The 23654-nt window shown below is 40.6% G+C and overlaps 1 protein-coding gene across 1 annotated transcript in view; it reads right to left on the bottom strand.

The window, feature by feature from the left end:
* Positions 1–9305: 9305 nt before the first annotated feature.
* kcne4 (potassium voltage-gated channel, Isk-related family, member 4) overlaps positions 9306–23654 on the bottom strand; it is an 84275-nt gene continuing 69926 nt past the window's right edge. Inside the window, exon 3 of the transcript XR_012048615.1 lies at positions 9306–9412. The gene's annotated coding sequence lies outside the window, so the exon portion shown is untranslated. The remainder of the gene's footprint in view (positions 9413–23654) is intronic.

The raw sequence follows: 23654 nt of genomic DNA, 5'->3' as shown, positions 1-23654 counted from the left end.
ACAGAAGGCGAGTGCCGCTAAGAAAAGGCATTGAACCTTAGGGATGGCTATGCAGAACGGAACTAAAACTGAATTGGCTACAAAGTAAACAAAAACAGAATGATGGACAACAGCAAAGACTTACAGCGGGTGGAGCAGAGATGGCGTCCACAAAGTACGTCTGTAAATGACATGACAATCAACAATGTCCACACAAAGAAGGATGGCAACAACTGAAACAGTCTTGATTGCTAAAACAAAGCAGATGCGGGGAATAGCGCTCAGGGAAGAAATTAAACTGCTACAGGAAAATACCAACAAAACAGGAAAAGCCACCAAAATAGGAGCGCAAGACCAGAACTAAAACACTACACACAGGGAAAACACCAAAAAACTCCAAGTCGGTCACGGCGTGATGTGACAGGCCGAGACAGTACTTTGAGACAAGAGCAATAGTGATGCATGCTTGGTTATGGTTTTTTGCCAGAACAACTTTTTACTGTCAATATCGGCTGCTGAGTTTAATTTTTTTATGTTTTCCCCTGGTGGTGTGCCTCTGCATTTTTTTATTGAAAAAAATGTGCGTTGGCTCAAAACAGGTTGAAAAACACTGCCTTTTTTAATCCAAATCCAATTCCCGGTGTGACGATTCAATTTAGAATTGATTATTGTTTCAACACGAGTCTCGATACAAACCGATTCTTGCAATGTGTTACTTGGTATAATTATAATCAAACAGCTTACTGGTTAGAAAAGCTCATTCGGGCTGCATAGATGTGGCCTAAAAAACATTTCCAAAAATGTATTCTTTTAAAAAAACATTTCTAATCGATTTTTTGAACATTAACAATTGATTTAGAATTGGGATGAATAAGAATCATGATTCAAATGTGAATCAGTTTTTTTTAGTGGAAACTTGCGCACGATCAGGATTCATCTTTCCGAACTGAACTGCAATGCTTAGTGTTCACAATTTAGCTCAAGAACATCCTTTGTCAAAACAGTGTTAGTATTGCATCGGTTTGCTGCTATTAATACTTTTGCTGGCATTGTTTTGGTTTCTATGTTTATGTTGAAGAACAATGGAAAGGTAGAATCTTGACAGAGGAGCACTGGGCTCCCCTCTCCTCACCGCGACTTGACGTGTGTTTGTCCCCTGGCAACTGTCCGACTGCTCTCCATTCATTACTGGCAGGTTTGACAGCCAATAATTCTGCTCCTGAACGCAGGTTGTCGGAGGCTTGCTAGCCAGTGTAGAGAAAGGGAAGGGGAGGAGAGGCTGTGAATGGGACTAAAGCGTTTGACGTCATCCTGTTTTTTTTTTTGTGTGTGATGCATCAATTTCTGCTCTTTTGTGAAATGTGCTTTGTGGCAGCAGATTAGGTAAAGGTCTCTTCAAGTCATTTATAACCCATCAGAGTGGACAAACAAAACCTTCACAACAAAGCACGTGTCACCTAAAACTACAACAATAAAAGGACAGTGATTGTCTTTTTAAAAATCTTTTTTTTATTTTTTTTACATGTTTTGTCGTTGTGATGAAAAGGAGACATCCTGCCGCAGGAGTAAATGATTTGCAAGCATGAGTCACTTGCTGATGCTTTGTGACGAGAATACAACATAAGAGTTTAGGGCACTTTGGTTGTTTTGGAAAATGACAAGACTATAAATGCACTAATGTGGTGTGGAGCGAGTGACTTCCAAATAGCACTGTACTTAATGGCACTTTCAAATAACTCGTTATGCTTGTTATTGCCACATGGCCACACTAATAGTCATCAATTCTTACAGATTAAGGGGTGTTGTGCCAAAAATTATGCAGTAGCATACCTGCCAACTACTCCGGTTTTCCCGTAATTAGTACGGTTTTCATCAACCTATTCCGGGTTACGGTTGCAGTGATAAAAAATACGGTTTTTCATTAATTAAAAAAAAATTTTTTTTTTAAAATGCGCGAGGCTATTTATAGCACCGCTGCCAAGCACGAGGCACCTGTTGCCATTGTTTCCAAACGAGCGAACGATCATGGAATCAGCCGGAGAAAAATCGCAAACGAGTTTTAAACCGAAAAGAAAACTGCAGTCATTCCGTGAAGAATATTCAAAAGCCTATCCGGGAATAATTATCCGTTCCAAAAAGGGTGAAAACTACGCGAATTGCACCTTGTGCAGACAATATTTTTCGATCGGACACGGAGGAATTAGCGATGTAAAAGACCACGTTGGGACAAAAAAAACACAAGTCTAATGCCGTTGCTAGCGATACAAGTGGAAAACTTTCAGCGTTTTTCGGATTTTAGCCACAAAAAGGTAATGACATCAATGTTATCTATTGGAATTGTTTAGTACTGTTGTACTGTTAAAAGTGTTTATACTATTTATGCTTTCAAGTCCAAGTTGAAGAAATCTTGTTAAATGTTGACAGCATAACTGTTACGATCCGCTGCCCGGATCATAGTTTGTTTATGTTTGAGTCACATGTTTTCAGCACCTTGATTTTATTTGTTTTCAGTTGCCATGTCAACTGATTACATTCACCTGCCTCTGGTTAGTGTTCGGGACGCGCACCTGTTGCCCGGGCACTAATCAGGGGGCTATTTAGTCTTTGCCCTGGCCTCACTCGGTCTGGCTTCCTAGTTTGTTCCCATACAACTGATAACGACAACTTAGATTCCCGCTAGCTTTTCACGCTATGCCATTTTGCCTGCTAGCTCCCACGCTAGTCCTTTTGTTTTTGCCTATTGCTATTTGCATGTATTTTTGTTATTCACCGTACGATTTATATTTTCAATAAATTATTTTCCTACCTGCAAGCTGTGTCCGAAGCCGTCTGCATCCTTGGGAGAACCACACCCGCATCACGATGCGACCCAGTCGTTACAGTAGGAAGCCAGCAAATAACAATTCTCCCGCGGCGGTCATCGAGGAGTTTGACGAAGGTACGTGGGAGGTGTTGCGAGCAATGGAAGCGGAAACTCTCCGCTATTCCCCCTCGGAGCGCCAGGACCTGATATGGGGTCCCAACGGAAAGCTGGTCCCAATCCACTCCGTTTGGCCCGAGGACATCGCCACACCCCCGCAGTACCGGGCGCGCCGTCAAAGACGGAAGCCGGCCAGAAGGTCTTTCCCTCGCCGTCAAGACGCGCTGCTCCTGCAAACTCCTCCCCTGACCGAAGCAAGCTACATGCAACTCAAGCTCCCCCTCCTCAGATGTTTGGCAACCCCATCGACCACTTCGCCAAACAGTTTTCCGATTGGGCTGTCAGTCACATGGACAGCTACAACAATGACATCATGGCACCCCCCGAAGAGGTAACTCCGCCCACTTCAGATGACGTCATTGATGAAGATTTTTTTTCCATATCTTCTGCTTCTTTCTGTCAGCCAATACCAAATGACTTATATTCCAAGATAAAACATTATCAGGACATTTTTGTTAAGTTCAAGTCTAGTCAGTCACATTCTGATTTTCAAACTCCACCTCCAGTGACTTTGGTTCCGCCCCCAGTGACTATTGCTCCGCCCACTGCACATATTTTTTCCCCCTGTGCTCCCACCCAATCTCAAGTGAGGGGTGATAATAGTCAATTTGGACAATTTAAAGAGGAGGAGTATACCCGCCTCCTTACCTCCCCCCACCCACCCATGAAGACGGTTCCAAACCGCAAGGAGCGCGTCTGGTATCCGCGTCTTGAGGGGGGGGCTAGTACTGGGAACGGTGCGAGTGGGGTGGCACAACTGCGCTCAGCTAAGCCGCAACCTCCTGCACGGCCACCGCCACCAGTCTTTCGGCGTGCTAAACCGCAACCTCCTGCACGGCCACCGCCACCAGTCTTTCAGCGTGCTAAGCCGCAACCTCCTGCACGGCCACCGCCACCAGTATTTCGGCGTGCTAAGTCGCAACCTCCTGCACGGCCACCGCCACCAGTCCTTCGGCCTGCTAAGCCACAACCGCCAGCTAGGCCACCTCCAGCTGCACCTAGGCTAGCATCTGCACCTGTTCCTGCACCTTGGCTGACACACCAAGCTTCGTCTCCTGTAGCTCCACCACGTCAAGCTCCACCACGTCAAGCTCCACCATGCCAAGCTCCTCTGCTGGTTCCCACACCAGCGCCGGCTCCAAGGCTGGTTCCCACAACAGCGCCGGCTCCAAGGCTGGTTCCCACACCAGCGCCGGCTCCAAGGCTGGTTCCCACACCAGCGCCGGCTCCAAGGCTGGTTCCCACACCAGCGCCGGCTCCAAGGCTGGTTCTCACACCAGCGCCGGCTCCAAGGCTGATTCTCACACCAGCGCCGGCTCCAAGACTAGCACCAGATCCTGCCTCCACGGCGACGACGACTCCTCCTGCCTCCACGGCGACGACGACTCCTCCTGCCTCCACGGCGACGACGACTCCTCCTGCCTCCACGGCGACGACGACGACTCCTCCTGCCTCCACGGCGACGTCTGCTCTCTCCTCGTCTCCGGTGGGCTTTTCCAGGACGCCGCCACCTTCCTCGCCCTCATCGTCGTCTCAGCGACCTCGAGTGGTCTGGCTGCGCAAGCGGCGCTCTCGGAGGTTTGTGTATGGACGCCTGTGGCGCAAACAGCAGCGACACCCGAGACATAGACTTAGAACTCTCCGGCTGCTGAACTTCTGGCGCCACTCACGCCCACCTTCTCGGCAGCCACGAATGTGGCCTTTCCATGGTTGCCCGCCTCGCCTGCGGCAGCGGCGTTCCACTCGCCGCCGCCACCTGACTCTTCCCCGGTGGATTCGGGGACACGTGGCCTGGCGACCCACCACCAAATCCTCCCTCCGCCCTCCCTTGACTCTTGAACTGTTTCTTGTTTTTTGGGTTCTAGTTTCATTTTGTGTCAAGGGACATCTGGAATCTGTCCTTTAAGGGGGGGGGGTACTGTTACGATCCGCTGCCCGGATCATAGTTTGTTTATGTTTGAGTCACATGTTTTCAGCACCTTGATTTTGTTTGTTTTCAGTTGCCATGTCAACTGATTACATTCACCTGCCTCTGGTTAGTGTTCGGGACGCGCACCTGTTGCCCGGGCACTAATCAGAGGGCTATTTAGTCTTTGCCCTGGCCTCACTCGGTCTGGCTTCCTAGTTTGTTCCCATACAACTGATAACGACAACTTAGATTCCCGCTAGCTTTTCACGCTATGCCATTTTGCCCGCTAGCTCCCACGCTAGTCCTTTTGTTTTTGCCTTTTGCTATTTGCATGTCTTTTTGTTATTCACCGTACGATTTATATTTTCAATAAATTATTTTCCTACCTACAAGCTGTGTCCGAAGCCGTCTGCATCCTTGGGAGAACCACACCCGCATCACGATGCGACCCAGTCGTTACAATAACTACTAAAATACAGAAGTATGTCCTTAATATTTTTGCAGTGCTATTTCTGTTGAAAAGTTCAAATGATTACATTAGAGATGTGATGTGCCACTTTTCAAGTGTCTGATGGCTTAAATTAATTTTCATTAATTTTTCATATTTTGAATTCTTTTGAAAGGCTTACAAAAAAACTACATTTGAATTGTAATTCCATGCTATTGACAGGACTATTAATTTTAATGAAGTTAGCTTATCATGTTTACAGTATGATAATTGTGATAGAAATGTGAATTTTAGGCACAGAATATTTTATACAATTGAACAAGGCAGTAGATTATACAAGCTTGGACAGAAAGTTAATAATGACACCAATTTTTTTTTTTATGGAATTGTTTAGTACTGTTTTACCATTTGTTTACTGTAAAAAGTGTTTATACTGTTTATACTTTCAATTAACAAATTGAAGTCTTGTGAAAGGTTGACAGGATAACTGGCATTAACTGTCAAAATAATTTCAAACTATTGAAGTTAGCTTACAGAATAAACATGTCAATCAACCCATATGATTTTTGCTGTAATATTTTTGTTTTGAAAAGTCACTGTGACTGATAGAAAAGTGATGGTTTTAGCAACATTTTAACCTGTCTGAATGCTAATAATCATTTTGCGTCGGGGGGCGAAGCCTGAACCCCCCACCAGGACTTTGTCCTGGACCTACCGGGGCCTGCGGCCCCTGGACCCTGGCTACTAGGTTTTTCTGATTTCAAAAGTTGGCAGGTATGCAGTAGAGAAAATATTCTAGAGCCGAGTTGATCACGCAGCCTTGGTAATCTTTTTAGCTTTTTCAGGTTTAGGCACTTTAAAGGGGCCCGATCATGCAAAACCAACTTTTCTTACCTATTGGTAACTGCTGTTGTGTATTTGGGATCTGTACAAGTCCCCAAAATTTAGAATCAAAGGGTGGAGGCATTGTGGAGATCACATGGACAAAGATAAGACCTTCTGGAGGAAAGTTCTGTGGTCAGATGAAACAAAAATTGAGCTGTTTGGCCACAATACCTAGCAATATGTTTGGAGGAGAAAAGGTGAGGCCTGTAATCCCAGGAACACCATTCCTACCGTCAAGCATGGTGGTGTTAGTATTATGCTCTGGGCATGTTTTGCTGCAAATGGAATTAGTGCTTTACAGAGAGTAAATGGGACAATGAAAAAGGAGGATTACCTCCAAATTCTTCTGGACAACCTAAAATCATCAGCCCCGGAGGTTGGGTCTTGGGCGCCGTTGGATTTTCCAACAGGACAATGACCCCAAACACACGTAAAAAGTGGTAAAGGAATGGCTAAATCAGACTAGAATTAAGGTTTTAGAATGGCCTTCTCAAAGTCGAAAACGTGTGGACAATGCTGAAGAAACAAGTCCATGTCAGAAAACCAACACATTTAGCTGAACTGAGTGGTCAAAAATTCAACCAAAAGCTTGCCAGAAGCTTGTGGATGGCTACCAAAAGCGCCTTATTGCAGTGAAACTTGCCAAGGGACATGTAACCAAATATTAACATTGCTGTATGTATACTTTTGACCCAGCAGATTTGGTCACATATTCAGTAGACCCATAGTAAATTTATAAAAGAACCAAACTTCCTGAATATTTTTTGTGACAAACAAGTATGTGCTCCAATCACTCTATCACAAAAAAAAGAGTTGTAGAAATTATTGGAAACGCAAGACAGCCATGACATTATGTTCTTTACAAGTGTATGTAAACATTTGCCCACGACTGTATATAGCAGGAGTGCTCACACCTTTTCTGCAGGCGAGCTACTTTTCAATTGATCAAGTCGTGGGGATCTACCTCATTCATATATATCATTTATATTTACTTATTTATGAAATATATGTTTTATTAACAAGTTAAAGGTGTTTAATGATAATACAAGCATGTTTAACACATATAGTTAATATAGTTAATAAGTTAAAGGTGTTTAAAGATAATGCAAGCATGTTTAACACATATAGTTAATATTGTTAACAAGTTAAAGGTGTTTAATGATAATACAAGCATGTTTAACACATATAGTTAATATTGTTAATAAGTTAAAGGTGTTTAAAGATAATGCAAGCATGTTTAACACATATAGTTAATATTGTTAACAAGTTAAAGGTGTTAATGATAATACAAGAATGTTTAACACATATAGTTAATATTGTTAACAAGTTAAAGGTGTTTAAAGATAATACAAGCATGTTTAACACTTATAGTTAATATTGGTAATAAGTTAAAGGTGTTTAAAGATAATACAAGCATGTTTAACACATATAGTTAATATTGTTAACAACTTAAAGGTGTTTAAAGATAATACAAGCATGTTTAACACATATAGTTAATATTGTTTACAAGTTAAAGGTGTTTAATTATAATACAAGCATGTTTAACACATATAGTTTATTTTCTTTCATGAAGACAAGAATATAAGTTGGTGTATTACCTGATTCTGATGACTTGCATTGATAGGAATCAGCCAGTGGTGCTGATAACGTCCGCATTTTCGAATGGAGGAGAAAAAAAGTCCTCCTTTCTGTCCAATACCACATGAAAGTGGTTGGTTTTTGGCATCTTATTTGTCCAGCTTCCGTACTCCTTTGTATACACTTTACAAGAAATACATTGTCGGCAAACTCCGTAGCTTGCTAGCTTGTACACGCCAGCTTTCTGAGACTCTTATTTTGATAGCGCAGGCAGGATGAAGCAGCTGCTTTTATAGTGCAACTGTGCAGTCGGTCTTTGGAGTTTTGACGACAGGTACGGCGCCAGAGTCTGTTGAAATAAAGTGTTTCTCGCCTTCCTGTCGATAATTTTAATGAGCTGGCAGCAGCCAGCGTCATCTCAGAAGACCCTCGGGTGCCGTGAATGTCAATCAAGTGACGAAAGTGACTTCATAGTGAAGATTTATGATCGCTCATTTTTAGGACTATTTTTTTAATGCCTGGCTGGTGATCGACTGACACACCCTCCACGATCGACCGGTAGCTCACGATCGACGTAATGAGCACCCCTGGTATATAGTATACGTTAGTATATATGGCATATAGCGATAATACTGTATTGATGTTTTACTCGTTTTATGCCACATAGACATGCAAGTAGGCATGAGATGGCAGTAAAAGCACATGCTCAGAAGTCACTGTTAAATTACTCTACAATAATTATTTTGTAATTAATATAAGAAAAAACATCAAAGGCTTCCTTATTGTCCGTCAACAAATTACAGAAATTCTCCCTGTATCTCTTACGTTTGAAAAGTGTTTGTCCTTCTTAAACATTCATTTATGTTCCAATACATTTACCCTCGCACATTAAGGGCATTTCTGAAATGTAGAGCGCGATCTATTGCGGTCATTTTGATTGTAAATGGGAGACGATGAGAGATTATCATCACACGTCAACATCTCTAACATGTAAATGTTGCCTCTTTGCTTGGTCAGCATTGCAAATGAAAATCTTTTACCCTGGATAAAGCAAGTTTAAAAAAATATATAAATACATGTATCTCACAAAGTAAATTGTATACTATATAACCCAGAAGGCATTGTAGACAGGAAAAATGACGAATGACAATTATACAATTTGATCAAAACAGAGTTCCTATATTGTTAGATGTTACTGGTCCTGCTTTGTCTACACAAGAAACAAACATACGTTTTGATTAGACAGTCGACACGCGTTTTTGAGCGCCTGTCAGAGACTAATTTGATTGGCAATTGACAGGGACTGGGCAGCACGGTAAAACAGGGGTTCGTGCGTGTGCCTCACAATACGAAGGTCCTGGGTTCGATCGCTGGGTTTGGGGTCTTTCTGTGTATAGTTTTCATGTTCTCCCCGTGACTGCGTGGGTTCCCTCCGCGTATTCCAGCTTCCTCCCACCTCCAAAGACACGCACCTGGGGATAGGTTGATTGGCAACACTAAATTGGCCCTAGTGTGTGAATGTGAGTGTGAATGTTGTCTGTCTATCTTTGTTGGCCCTGCGATGAGGTGGCGACTTGTCCAGGGTGTACCCCGCCTTCCGCCCGAGTGCATCTGGGATAGGCTCCAGCACCCCCTGCGAACCCAAGAGGGACAAGCGGTAGAAAGTGGATGAATGGATGGAGGGACTGCTAAATTGTTTAATATGCAAATAGAACATATTTTGTTGTATTTGTTGAAATCCTGTACTTTTGGGGTCTAAAGTTACAAAGAACACTTAAAACACAGACAACAAATTTTTAAAATCACAAGCTGATGCAATGTTATTGAAAAAAATATGCCTTGAAGCCACAGGTGTCAAATTATTATTCGATGCAAAAAGCTATTGTAAGCATTTATTTTGTCATTGAAATCTTTTTTGAAATGAGTTCTACAATAGCTGAATTTAATATCTGGTTTTCACTTTGAGTGAAAGTTCCTCATCAGCTTGCTGGTCTACAGTATGATAATAATCAAATAAAGGGGCAATTATCTAAAAAGAATATAATTTTCCGGACTATCAGCCACATCTTTTTTTCCCATGCATTTTTTGAACCCTGCGGCTTATAAAATGGTGCGGCTTATTTATATATATTTTTTTGGTAACGGCCATAATGTTTTGTATTCAACAAATAGTTGTCATAGAACACCGACAGACACTGAAAAGGTGTGTTATTGTTTCTGCTATGGCGCCATCTTTTGGACAAGTTTGCTCACTGTAGGTGTTGCGGGTTAAAAGTATACTTCTTTTTTCGTGGCTCGAACTGGAAGTATTTGTAAGTGTCTGTGTTAGTATTATTAACTTACAATGGCATTCTATTTGTATTGTTTCATTTTCGCAAATTCACCAAAACGTGGCGTTATTGAGTCTGTTTCTCTGATTGGAGAGCTAGCTTACGCAGCTAGTGGGTCCATGATGATGACTTCCATTTTGTTAGATCAGCCATTTTACTGCCGTGTTACAGACACCGTTTGGAAACAATTAAGGTATGTAAATAAACATTTTTAAAATCTTTGGTACCGGTATATACATGTGGTTTAAAATGGGACCCATTACCTCCCTGCTTGGCACTCAGCATCAAGGTTTGAAATTGGGGGTTAAATCACCAAACATTATTACCGGGCGCGGCCACCGCTGCTGCTCACTGCACTGATGCGCTCTATAGCCCATAAAATAAGGTATATGGTTTAGGGGTTACAAGGACTCGGGCAGCCGTAACTGCAATATGACCCATGATGAAAAATGAGATTGACACTCAGTCTAAGCAGTGCAACTTTTCCCGCAATTTTTTGAAAAAGCAGGCATGTTAACAATCACAAAAAAGCCCTGCAAAATCCTGAGGATGATTTTTTTTCAATAACAATCATAAACTTTCCATCCATTGACTGTACATATAGTTAAAAAAAACAAAAACGCTATTTACAATTACTTGTACAAATAACCTCAATTTTCAAAGCATTGGCCTATTCTATACACAATTTAAAAAATTCAACATTTTAGTCACTTATTTATTGCTTTATTTCAAATCCATTATCCCGCATACTTGGTCAACAGCCATACAGGTCACACTGAGGATGGCCGTATAAACAACTTTAACACTGTTACAAATATGCGCCACACTGTGAACCAACACCAAACAAGAATGACAAACAACTTTCGGGAGCACATCCGCACCGTAACACAACATAAACACAACAGAACAAATACCCAGAACCCCTTGCAGCACTAACTCTTCTGGGATGCTGAAACATACACCCCCACGCCCCCACCCAACCCCGCCCACCTGAGCCCCATCATTAATGAACTAGCTTCCAAGAAAAGATGGCAGGTATCTGGCTTCGGCACATCAGATTAGATCAGTGTGTCGCAAACTTAGCAGTAAAAAGGCCTGAATGGTTGATTTATTCATTGTTATTTTATTTTCAAATGTATTAGCCTGTGGAAAAAGTTAATGTTGATATTTACCTCAGAAGGCTGCAAATAGAAAAGAGGCATTACATTTTTAATTTAATTTTTATTAAATTTTTATTTAATATACCATTGATGTTTTTTCGTTTGTTTTTGAAAGTTGATTTTGCACTATTAAGTTATATAAGCGTTGCTTGTTCCATATTCAGTGTTAAAGCAAACCAGTGTAGCAAACTGAGCAATAATTAACGTTTTATTCATGCACCCTCTCTTGCTACTTCAAGGCTTGAATGTTTGATTCATTTATTATTGTTATTTTATTTTCAAATGTATTATTAGCCTGTGGAAAAAGTTTATTTTGATATTTACCTGCCATTGATATTTTTAAATTATTATTATTATTATTTGAAACTCGATTTTGCATGTCACTATAAAGTTATATAAGCCTTGCTTGTTCAATATTCAATGCAAAACTTGTTTGGGTCCCTATTAAAAGGTTAATTTGTTAAATCTTGGCCCGCGGTTTTGTTCAGTTTTAAATTTTGGCCCACTCTGTATTTGAGTTTGACACCCCTGGACTAGATCGTTATTTCTTAGTCCTCAATTAATTTGGGTCTTTAAGTACGTGTATTTGTTTCTTCATCTATTTCATTGCCGAGAAGTAAACCGTAAGTTACAGTTTTTTTCATTTGCTTACACACAATTTTACTAACTGTGTGTCTTTTTTCAAAAGGATTTACACACTTTTCCAAACACAACATGCAATTTTCTTGATTCCTAGATTATTTGCAAAATGACACACTTCGGTCAAAACATATGCCCATTCATCAAAATAAAGCAAGCATTTGTAAAAATGCAGTTTTATTGTCATCTCACTCACACAGACTTCAAATGATAAGACACAATTGGAGTGAGTTACCCAAAACAGTGATAAATACAAAACACATTTGTAAAAAAGTAGGGATGTCCGATAATATCGGTCCTCTGCATTTGACCCATCCCCATGGGAGGTGAGGGCAGCAGCGTGCGACACGCTCGGGAATCATTTGGTGATTTAACCCCCAATTCCAACCCTTGATGCTGAGTGCCAAGCAGGAAGGCAATGGGTCCCATTTTAATTTAACCTTTCTCGAAGAAAAATGCTCTACACTTGTTGTTTTTTGGCTGTACGAATTGTTCAAATCACGAAAAGGATAATGGTTTCTTCAGAGTTCCTCAAGAGTTTATCAAAAAGGGCGGAAGAGTGCAAGATTTTATAAAGAGAAAAGAAGCGCTCACTCTAGTCGAAGGGAGCAGAGTCGAATAATGCACAAGTTTGTAGTGATCACTTAAAAAAAAAAGCTTGTTTGATATAGTTTTAACATCTATTATTTCCCATTTAAGTATTATCTTGATTTTATTTGTATTTCTTAAACACATGTTTGCTATGAGTGTTTCGAAAAGCACCAACTCGGCAAGTTTAAATAAAAGAAAGAAAATATCAGCAAAACCTAAAATAGTTAAGTTTTTGCCAAAGGCACCAATCTTAAAGGCCTACTGAAATGCGATTTTCTTATTTAAACGGGGATAGCAGGTCCATTCTATGTGTCATACTTGATCATTTTGCGATATTGCCATATTTTTGCTGAAAGGATTTAGTAGAGAACATCGACGATAAAGTTGGCAACTTTTGGTCGCTGATAAAAAAGCCTTGCCTGTACCGGAAGAAGCAGACGATTAGCGTGACGTCACAGGTTGTGGAGCTCCTCACATCTGCACATTGTTTACAATCATGGCCACCAGCAGCGAGAGCGATTCGGACCGAGAAAGCGACGATTTCCCCATTAATTTGAGCGAGAATGAAAGATTTGTGGATGAGGAAAGTGAGAGTGCAGGACTAGCGGGCAGTGGGAGTGATTCAGATAGGGAAGATGCTGTGAGAGGCGGGTGGGACCTGATATTCAGCTGGGAATGACTAAAACAGTAAATAAACACAAGACATATATATACTCTATTAGCCACAACACAACCAGGCTTATATTTAATATGCCACAAATTAATCCCGCATAACAAACACCTCCCCCCTCCCGTCCAAATAACCCGCCAATACAACTCAAACACCTGCACAACACACTCAATCCCACAACCCAAAGTACCGTTCACCTCCCCAAAGTTCATACAGCACATATACAAACCCCGTTTCCATATGAGTTGGGAAATTGTGTTAGATGTAAATATAAACGGAATATAATGATTTGCAAATCATTTTCAACCCATATTCAGTTGAATATGCTACAAAGATAACATATTTGATGTTCAAACTGAGAAACATTTTTTGTTTTGCAAATAATCATTAACTTTAGAATTTGATGCCAGCAACACGTGACAAAGAAGTTGGGAAAGGTGGCAATAAATACTGATAAAGCTGAGGAATGCTCATCAAACACTTATTTGGAACATCCCACAGGTGAACAGGCTAATTGGGAACAGGTGGGTGCCATGATTGGGTATAAAAGTAGATTCCATGAAATGCTCAGTCATTCACAAACATATAACCCGCCAAAACAACTCAAACACCTGCACAACACACTCAATCCCACAGCCAAAAAGTACCGTTCACCTCCCCAAAGTTCATACAGCACATATATTTCCCCAAAGTCCTCAAAGTTACGTACGTGACATGCACATAGCGGCACGCACGTATGGGCAAGCGATCAAATGTTTGGAAGCCGCAGCTGGATGTGTACTCACGGTACCGTGTCTGTGTATCCAACTCAAAGTCCTCCTGGTAAGAGTCTCTGTTGTCCCAGTTCTCCACAGGCCAATGGTAAAGCTTGACTGTCATCTTCCGGGAATGTAAACAATGAAACACCGGCTGTGTTATCCGGCACACCAGTCAAGGGGTGCATTCTACGGCGGGGGTGCGTTATCCAGCACAACACCTGCCGCAATACACCGCTTCCCACCTACAGCTTTCTTCTTTGCTGTCTCCATTGTTCATTGAACAAATTGCAAAAGATTCACCAACACAGATGTCCAGAATACTGTGGAATTTTGCGATGAAAACAGACGACTTAATAGCTGGCCACCATGCTGACCCAAAATGTCCTCCACAATCCGTGACGTCACGCGAAGACGTCATCATACCGAGACGTTTTCAGCAGGATATTTCGCGCAAAATTTAAAATTGCACTTTAGTAAGCTAACCCGGCCGTATTGGCATGTGTTGCAATGTTAAGATTTCATCATTGATATATAAACTATCAGACTGCGTGGTCGGTAGTAGTGGGTTTCAGTAGGCCTTTAAATTAAACTTTCAGCACATATACAATGTTGACATCTATAGTTATATTTTGATAAAGACGAGGACAAACATGCTATTTGTAAACGGCGTGTGCAACAACATCAACATGGCAGGAGATGGGAAGTTAAATCATGAAATGCATCCTTAATCGAGCAAAAACGATGCATGATTTTTCCAGGAGACTCTTGATACCAATTTCCTTGACCCAGCCACACACAAAGAAGTTGTAGACCTCCATGTTTTTCTAAGTTTGTATCTGTTTTGTCGTTTGTCTGTAGCACAATATTTCTATATTTCTAGGAACGCGACCAACGAATAATCCTTGATATTACTCGACAAATCTTTTTTTGATAAAGTATAGGGATCTATTCCATTGCTTGGTTAGATTTTTTGCTCGTATCTGCTTTTTGCTGGAAGATTTTAGCATCTTTTGTACCGAGATAGTTTGTGCGCTGCTTGCTGCACAATAGCCATCTTTGCTGGTTTTCACTTCTGCGAATACACATGATGGAATACAAGCAATTGTTTCCGTATTCAAGACACATTTTAGCATAAAAAGAGGCTTGGCAATGGCGAATATGTGATGTGAATCCTTAAATGTTATCAGATGAAGCTTTTCTGTGAACATCACCAACATCACTAGTTGTTGATTATAATATTTGAAGCAGAAGATGGAAACAATTGACCACATTGTTTTGTACGTGTCACTTTTGTAAAGCACTCTATAGGGAACAGCAATGGTACAATAACAGCAGCATAGCACCTGACAGTGCGGTAAATACATGCGCCTGACCTCTGTGACATCTATATTAAGTGTTTTTTCCTGAAGGAGTCATCATGTCCCTCCGAGAAATTACATTACGGATGCAAACACTTCAATTATCAGGACAAGTCATTCGATAATCTGTGACCACTATCGGCTAAAATACACTCAGATGGTGTCTTGCAGTATAATTCACATCATAGCTTGCGTATATCTATATATTACTCTTTAGCCATTATATCTAGCTCTTATATTCACAAATGCTCAAATTATTCATCCTGCATATACATATATAAATATTGTATGCACATTATTGCACTATTGGATTATATGCTAAACCACATCTCTTGATGTAAATTTAATGACAATAAATTGAACCTGAAATCCAAATAATCCAACCCGAATAACAGGTACAGTAGAACCAGGGGCGTCACTAGCTTTTAAGGACAGGGGGGGGCTTGGTCCCCAGGAGATACACAGGATGCGAGCGAACGTAGCGCACGAGCACAAATCTTCACAAACGGCTAACAAAGACTTAGAAATTATTCATTGTTATTATTATTATTTCAGTCGGTTTATTTTCAATCTGTGTTCAGTACAACAACAAACATGGGTTTGCACAGTGACATTTTGTTTACAGCATCAACAAGAAACAATTACTCGCATGATCCTTCAAGATACACTGAAACACAATGAAAGTCATGGCATTAGCCTCTATGTTATTAATTCACAACATAGAGGCTAATGCCACGACTTTCGCTCACAATACAATAATTGTTTGTTCCCAAATATTTTGAAGTTGCACAGATTACATTTTGGGCACATATGGTTGTAAATTCAAGCCCTGGAAATATTACTTAAAGGCCTACTGAAATGCGATTTTCTTATTTAAACGGGGATAGCAGGTCCATTCTATGTGTCATACTTGATCATTTCGCGATATTACCATATTTTTGCTGAAAGGATTTAGTAGAGAACATCGACGATAAAGTTTGCAACTTTTGGTCGCTGATAAAAAAGCCTTGCCTGTACCGGAAGTAGCAGACGAGTAGCGTGACGTCACAGGTTGTGGAGCTCTTCACATCTGCACATTGTTTACAATCATGGCCACCAGCAGCGAGAGCGATTCGGACCGAGAAAGCGACGATTTCACCATTAATTTGAGCAAGGATTAAAGATTCGTGGATGAGGAAAGTGAGAGTGAAGGACTAGAGGGCAGTGGGAGCGATTCAGATAGGGAAGATGCTGTGAGAGGCGGGTGGGACCTGATATTCAGCTGGGAATGACTAAAACAGTAAATAAACACAAGACATATTAGCCACAACACAACCAGGCTTATATTTAATATGCCACAAATTAATCTCGCATAACAAACACCTCCCCCATCCCGTCCATATAACCCGCCAATACAACTCAAACACCTACACAACACACTCAATCCCACAGCCCAAAGTACCGTTCACCTCCCCAAAGTTCATACAGCATATATATTTCCCCAAAGTTACGTACGTGACATGCACATAACGGCATGCACGTACGGGCAATCGATCAAATGTTTGGAAGCCGCCGCTGCATGCGTACTCATGGTACCGCGTCTGCGCATCCAACTCAAAGTCCTCCTGGTAAGAGTCTCTGTTGTCCCAGTTCTCCACAGGCCAATAATAAAGCTTGACTGTCATCTTCCGGGAATGTAAACAATTAAACACCGGCTGTGTTTGTGTTGCTGCAGTCGGCTGCAATACACCGCTTCCCACCTACAGCTTTCTTCTTTGCTGTCTCCATTGTTCATTGAACAAATTGCAAAAGATTCACCAACACAGATGTCCAGAATACTGTGGAATTTTGCGATGAAAACAGACGACTTAATAGCTGGCCACCATGCTGTCCCAAAATGTCCTCTACAATCCGTGACGTCACGCGCTGACGTCATCATACCGAGACGTTTTCAGCAGGATGTTTCGCGCAAAATTTAAAATTGCAATTTAGTAAGCTAACCCGGCCGTATTGGCATGTGTTGCAATGTTAAGATTTCATCATTGATATATAAACTATCACACTGCGTGGTCGGTAGTAGTGGGTTTCAGTCGGCCTTTAATTACTTGAATTAAAGTAATATCTGGATCGGGATAATTTGGCTTGTATATAATATATTTATATATATATATTATGGCAAACCGTTAAGGAAATTAAATATATATGGAAGTCTGAATAGAAATTAGAAACGTTTATGTATACTGTAAATAAGAAAGATTTAGAGTCCGTCTGCTGATCTGAAAAAGAGCCAAAGCTGTCAAAGAGCTGAGGGACCATCTTCAAAGTGCAATGCTGAAACAAATAACAAACAATAAAATGTAGCTTCCAGGGCTTGAGATTAACGTAGTCCCGTCTTTCCCGGGGACGGTAAAAAAAATGCACGGGACGAAATGAAATGCTCCAAATTTCCCCCTTAAATTTCCAGTGCCTCTTGTGCGTGTGTCACTAGTACTTGAAATTTAAATCTCTTGGTCTTGGGTTCAAACCTATGACGGAGATTAAATGTTGAACATTTTTAAAATTGTGTTTTAATTATGTTAAAGTTGTTTAATATGCTAAACTTCAGCATAGTAATTCAAACAAGTGGATTGTTCATTGTGTTGCTCAATGTAATATTGTTCATATGGTTAAGAAGACCACCAATTTTTGACCTCTGTATTTGTCAAATCCTGGTTACGACCCTGGTCGACATAAGCAAGTTCCATCGTATTGCGTTTCAGTACGTTTGTCCCAAGTAAACACTGTTGGAGTTAATTATTTTTTTTATACACGAGATGGATGAAAGCATGTGTTTATTCAGACATGTCCACTATCTTGACTAATTTAGAGTGTCTTTAATTCTCTGCTAAACTCAGCCTGAGCCCGACGGTTGCTAAGTGCCCAGAGAGAGACAGGAAGCAGCACGGAGACTGCGGCTGTCTGCTGCATCCTCTGCTTAGCCAGCTGCCAGACAGCATCACGAAAAGGAGAGTCGGCATGACTCATAGGTCAGATTTGTGTACGGACCGATCAAGCGCATATTATGTATGCACTGCGTCAATACACCATATGTGCCTGTGTACATAATGCAAAGTTGTAAATGCCCATGTTCGGAAAGTCAACGGTGTTTTAAAGTGAACACTTTCTTCCAGGGAAGTCTTATCGGAAGTATTTGTACCAGGAATCGAGCAGTAATTGTACGAGGTATGCACTTTGGCAAAGTCCTTCCTTTTCCCTTTTTCAATTCAATTCAACAATTCTGAAGTACACACATTAAAAAGACTGGTTAGGCTCCGGTTCTCTGTGTTCTGAACTCAATGATATGAAGCACAGATCCGTACAGATGAAGGACACTATGTTCCAAACACAGCCAATGAGTCACTTAATGTCCTCGGAAAATATTTCATATCTGACATGTGAGGATTTTATATCCACCATTGTCTCTGTGTAATGCAGCTCGTGAAAACTACTTTGGCTGACATTTTCTTTGCAATTCTTAAGTCACAAATAATTACTAGATTATAGATTCACTAATACCTGCCAAAAGAAGAAGGCAGAAAATAATTGCATAAACTTGGATGCTTTTCAAGCGAAGTAAGATTCTTTGGATTCTTCACAGATTGCAGCATTATACAGTAGTATCTCAATTTATGAGTGCAATTGGTTCTGTGATGGAGCTCTTAACTCAAATCAACATCTCCCATTGGAAAAAACAGCACAATTTCAACATGTAAAATGCTTTTTTAAAAGAAAAACAAACTTTTGGATAAGAAAGATTGTTATAATACAGTAGAATGTACTAACGATAGCACATATTTTTTTGATTTAAGGCGCACTGAAAGTCCTTTCATTTTCTCAAAAATCGACAGTGCACCTTAAAACCCAGTGCGCCTAATTTACAAAGTAATTCTGGTTGGGCTTTCAGACCTTAGAGCAGTTGTATTTGGTACATGGTGTAATGGTCAGTGTGATCAGTAGATGGCAGTCACACATGAGAGATATGTGTGGACTGAAGGTTGATTGGTAACCTGACTCTCGCCAGATCCTTGTAGTTCGCTGAGCTCCACACAAGGATCTGGGACTTCTCAATAGGAGATGTATTTCAGAAGGCGGGGCCTTGTAAAAAAATAATTGTATGTGATTGGATAAACCACTCGTTTGTTATCTTGACTGACGTGCTACTTCAACCACTCACATCCAAATCAACCCGTGATGCTGATGAGAGCGAGGATGGGAAATCCAAAACAGAACAGCCGACATATTGGATAAGGACAGAGAGTAAAGTTCTCTGTTCATCTTTCTAAATAATTAATATTCGATAGATTCGACAAAACGGTTGCAATAGCAGAATCAATGTCAACACACGACTCATCGCTGCCTGCCGCCAATGTTGTTTGAATCAAATAGTCGCTTCAGCGCTACGTCACATCCATAAAATCCCGCTAGGCGATCCTGATTGGTTCATTATTTTTTGCTATCTTGAAGGAGTTTGAATTGCCCTCGAGCCCAGATCCTTGTGTGGAGCTCAGCGAACTACAAGGATCTGGCGAGAGTCAGGTTAGTTGATGGGCACCTGTTCAATAAATGACACTAGCAAGTACAAGTAAGCAAGCAAGACCAACATTTTGATGTTTAATTGAGAATATAGAACACTACAAACGGCGTTCAAAAATCTGTCAAACTGTTTTAGTAGGACTTTGTTAAGCTCCGAAGCCGCACCGCTGGATGGATTGTCGACGCATTACAGCTACCGTACTCAGACGTACTGTGCTTTAACATACAGATATTATTATGTTGTGTGTGTGTGTGTGTACAAAGCAGGCCTATTCAACTGGTGGCCCGCATGCCACATCTGGCCCGCTACAGCTTTTAATTTGGCCTGTCGAACAACACCAAAATAGGCTTGAGGAAACCATTCAAAACAGGGTTGCTCGTGCAAGCAGTACTCCCGCCACCTCACAGGGGGAAACAGCGCAGCATATGAGTCACAATAAAGCAGCAGTGGGTGAGTAGAACAAAATGCCTGAAAAAAATCTAAATAAATCGCAAAAATTGAACTTTACAGCGACTGGACAACAAATTATGAATATATCGAAATTGCTGACTTTGTGATGTATTTTGTATTTGTGGTCGTGTTGTTTTTGACTGTTTAACTCTGGCGATCAAAACTGGTTAAATACATGTAGCGCTAAATTTGACCAACAGAGGGCAATAAAGCTACACTCAAGGTTTAATTGTGTTACACCACGTGTGTGTACCAATGATTGTCACGCACACACTAGGTGTGGTGAAATTATCCTCTGCATTTGACCCATCATCCTTGATCACGAGTGCAATGTTTGCTGTGTGTATTCTTACGCAACGTTTTATTTAATTTATGTAACATTCATGATGGACGATATTTATGTAAAATTCACAATGGACGTTATACTTTTGTAATGTTTATATTTTCAGTCTTACAAGTCTAAATAAAGGAAGACGTAAAAAAAAAAATTAAACTAAGGAAGAGAAACAATTCAAAAGAAGGAACATCAATCATCAACAAAACTTAGCTTATGTTTCTTAATGCTATTAACTATCTGTCTAGGTGCACAGGCTGGAAACGATAAGCGAGGGCAGAATAATGGATTTATTGACAGTGCAGTGTGCAAGCTGATGTGTTTACTTTGTAAATAAGTTAACACAGTCTCAAAGGATGTATAACCTGTGGAAGTACTTTCCAAAGAAACATCCAAATTTTGAAGTCAGAATACATGATTCTGGGCATAAACATACAAAAAAAAATGTACAGCATCTGTCATTTACTTTAAAATGTATTTATTTGGAGCAGGTGCATGAAAGTGAACTGTTAGGGTTAACCATAAATGATTAATTCAATTGGTCTTGTCATGTAAACAAGACTGTGTCTAAAATGGGCAGAACTATTTCTGTTGTCATAAAATGTGCTTATTTTATTACTGATTTTTCAACCAAACATGTTTTACAGTCATTGTGTCTCATCTCGATTATTGCTCCGATGTGATTTGGTCATGCGCTCCAAAGAAAGATATTCAAAAGCTCCAAATTATACAAAATAAGGCCGCACGATTGGCATTGAAGTGCCCACTTTGGACTAGTATTGACTGTATGCACCACAATCTATCAGGGTTATATGTTGATAAGCGCTTACTAAAACCTGCTGGTATTGTTTTTAACTATTCATTCTACAAAAAGGCCAAACATTTTACACTCTAAAATGTCATATGTTTGTAACAGACACAGACACTCCACTAGACAACAGACTAATGGAAACATTGTAGTACCAGGAGCAAGGACATGTTCTATGCAAAAACTGTGTTGTACAGAGCTGCATCTCATTGAAATAGGCTGCCCCCGTGTATGAAAGGTGTCAAATAATGTAAGGGCTTTTAAAAACAAGCTTAAAAAGCTACAGTACACTAAAGACAGTTTTTTTACTCCCTTGTTTTCTTTATTTTATATCTGATGGATTGTAGTACTGTTTATGTATAGCATTGTAGAGGCATATCCTTTGTTATTCAGTGCCTTTTCTCTGTATGTATTGTTGAGATTTTATTTAGATGTTATTGTCTTGACCCAAGGAAGATTAGTGGCTACTGTGTAGCAACTAATGGGGATCCATTTTAAACTTATTAACAATATGTCAAATGTCCTCTTTAATAACGTAAAATTGTAACATTCATAAACATTTTACTCAAATCTAAACAAATTAGGTCCTCATTCAAATCCACTATTTACAAACCCCGTTTCCATATGAGTTGGGAAATTGTGTTACATGTAAATATAAACGGAATACAATGATTTGCAAATCATTTTCAACCCATATTCAATTGAATGCACTACAAAGACAAGATATTTGATGTTCAAACTCATAAACTTAATTTTTTTTTGCAAATAATATTTAACTTAGAATTTCATGGCTGCAACACATGCCAAAGTAGTTGGGAAAGGGCTTGTTCCCCACTGTGTTACATCACCTTTTCTTTTAACAACACTCAATAAACGATTGGGAACTGAGGAAACTAATTGTTGAAGCTTTGAAAGTGGAATTCTTTCCCATTCTTGTTTTATGTAGAGCTTCAGTCGTTCAACAGTCCGGGGTCTCCGCTGTCGTATTTTACGCTTCATAATGCGCCACACATTTTCGATGGGAGACAGGTCTGGACTGCAGGCAGGCCAGGAAAGTACCCACATTCTTTTATTACGAAGCCACGCTGTTGTAACACGTGCTGAATGTGGCTTGGCATTGTCTTGCTGAAATAAGCAGGGGCGTCCATGAAAAAGACGGCGCTTAGATGGCATAGGGATGTCCCGATCCGATATTTGGATCGGATCAGCCGCCGATATTTGCCAAAAAATGCGTGTCGGCAAGGCATGGGAAAATGCCGATCCAGATCCAGTTTAAAAAAAAAAACTCCGGTCCGTGTTTTCCAACGCACCGATTTAAATAATACATTCCACTTTTCTGCTGCTCCCTAATTTCCGTTCCGCATTTTCCAGCACACCTTCAACACATCCGCAGGTGTGTGGATTCTCACGCAGTTGTTTTTAGCTGCTGGCATTACACGACAGGCTCTCCTCGGTCTTTCCTGTGTCTCCTTCTCACAGACAGCAAGCGCACCTTCTTACACACATCACATACGTATACGTCCTCTCCCAGCAGAGAGGTAGCAGCATGGCTAACGTTAGCTGTGATGCTAGCGGAGCCGCTAAGGTGTGCGCCTGTGCAATTGCGCACTGCTCAAGCGTCCTCTGCGCACGGCAAATCTATGCCACGCACAAAAACAAATAAAAAATTAAGCGCATAACAATTTTCGACACACGGACACGACAGAGAAAACAGTTTTCATCATCATTGTTCAAATATTGTAACGTCTGTCGAGACGCTTATCGCCGTTCGGTGCCACACGTCCACACCATCAAAATGCCGAGGCAAACATTTCCAGATCAACACCGTATGAAAAAAATAGTGATTTTTTTTTAGTTGTGATTTCCTTCTCTGCATGAACGTTTAAAAGTAGCATATATTAATGCAGTATGAAGAAGAATGTTTTAATGTACACACATAGAATCATCATACTGCTGTGATTATATGCATCAAGTGTTAATTCAAGGCTAAGGCAAAATATCCAGATATATATTGTGTATCGTGATATGGCCTTAAAATATCGCAATACTAAAAAAAGGCCATATCGCCCAGCCCAAGTTCAATGATGCCATTTCTGTTTGTCATGTATAATTTTGTCTATTTTGTGTTTATCCTTGAATAAACAGGTCAGTTTCTTGTTACCAACCATTTTGTATTATTCAAACTCCCCTAATTCAGCTGGCTAGTTGTTATTAAGAGTACTAAA

Source organism: Nerophis lumbriciformis, linkage group LG30, assembly GCF_033978685.3.
Source record: "Nerophis lumbriciformis linkage group LG30, RoL_Nlum_v2.1, whole genome shotgun sequence".
Taxonomy (NCBI): domain Eukaryota; kingdom Metazoa; phylum Chordata; class Actinopteri; order Syngnathiformes; family Syngnathidae; genus Nerophis; species Nerophis lumbriciformis.
The sequence above is the reverse complement of the archived record's forward strand: the minus strand, read 5'-3'. Positions and strand labels throughout refer to the sequence as shown.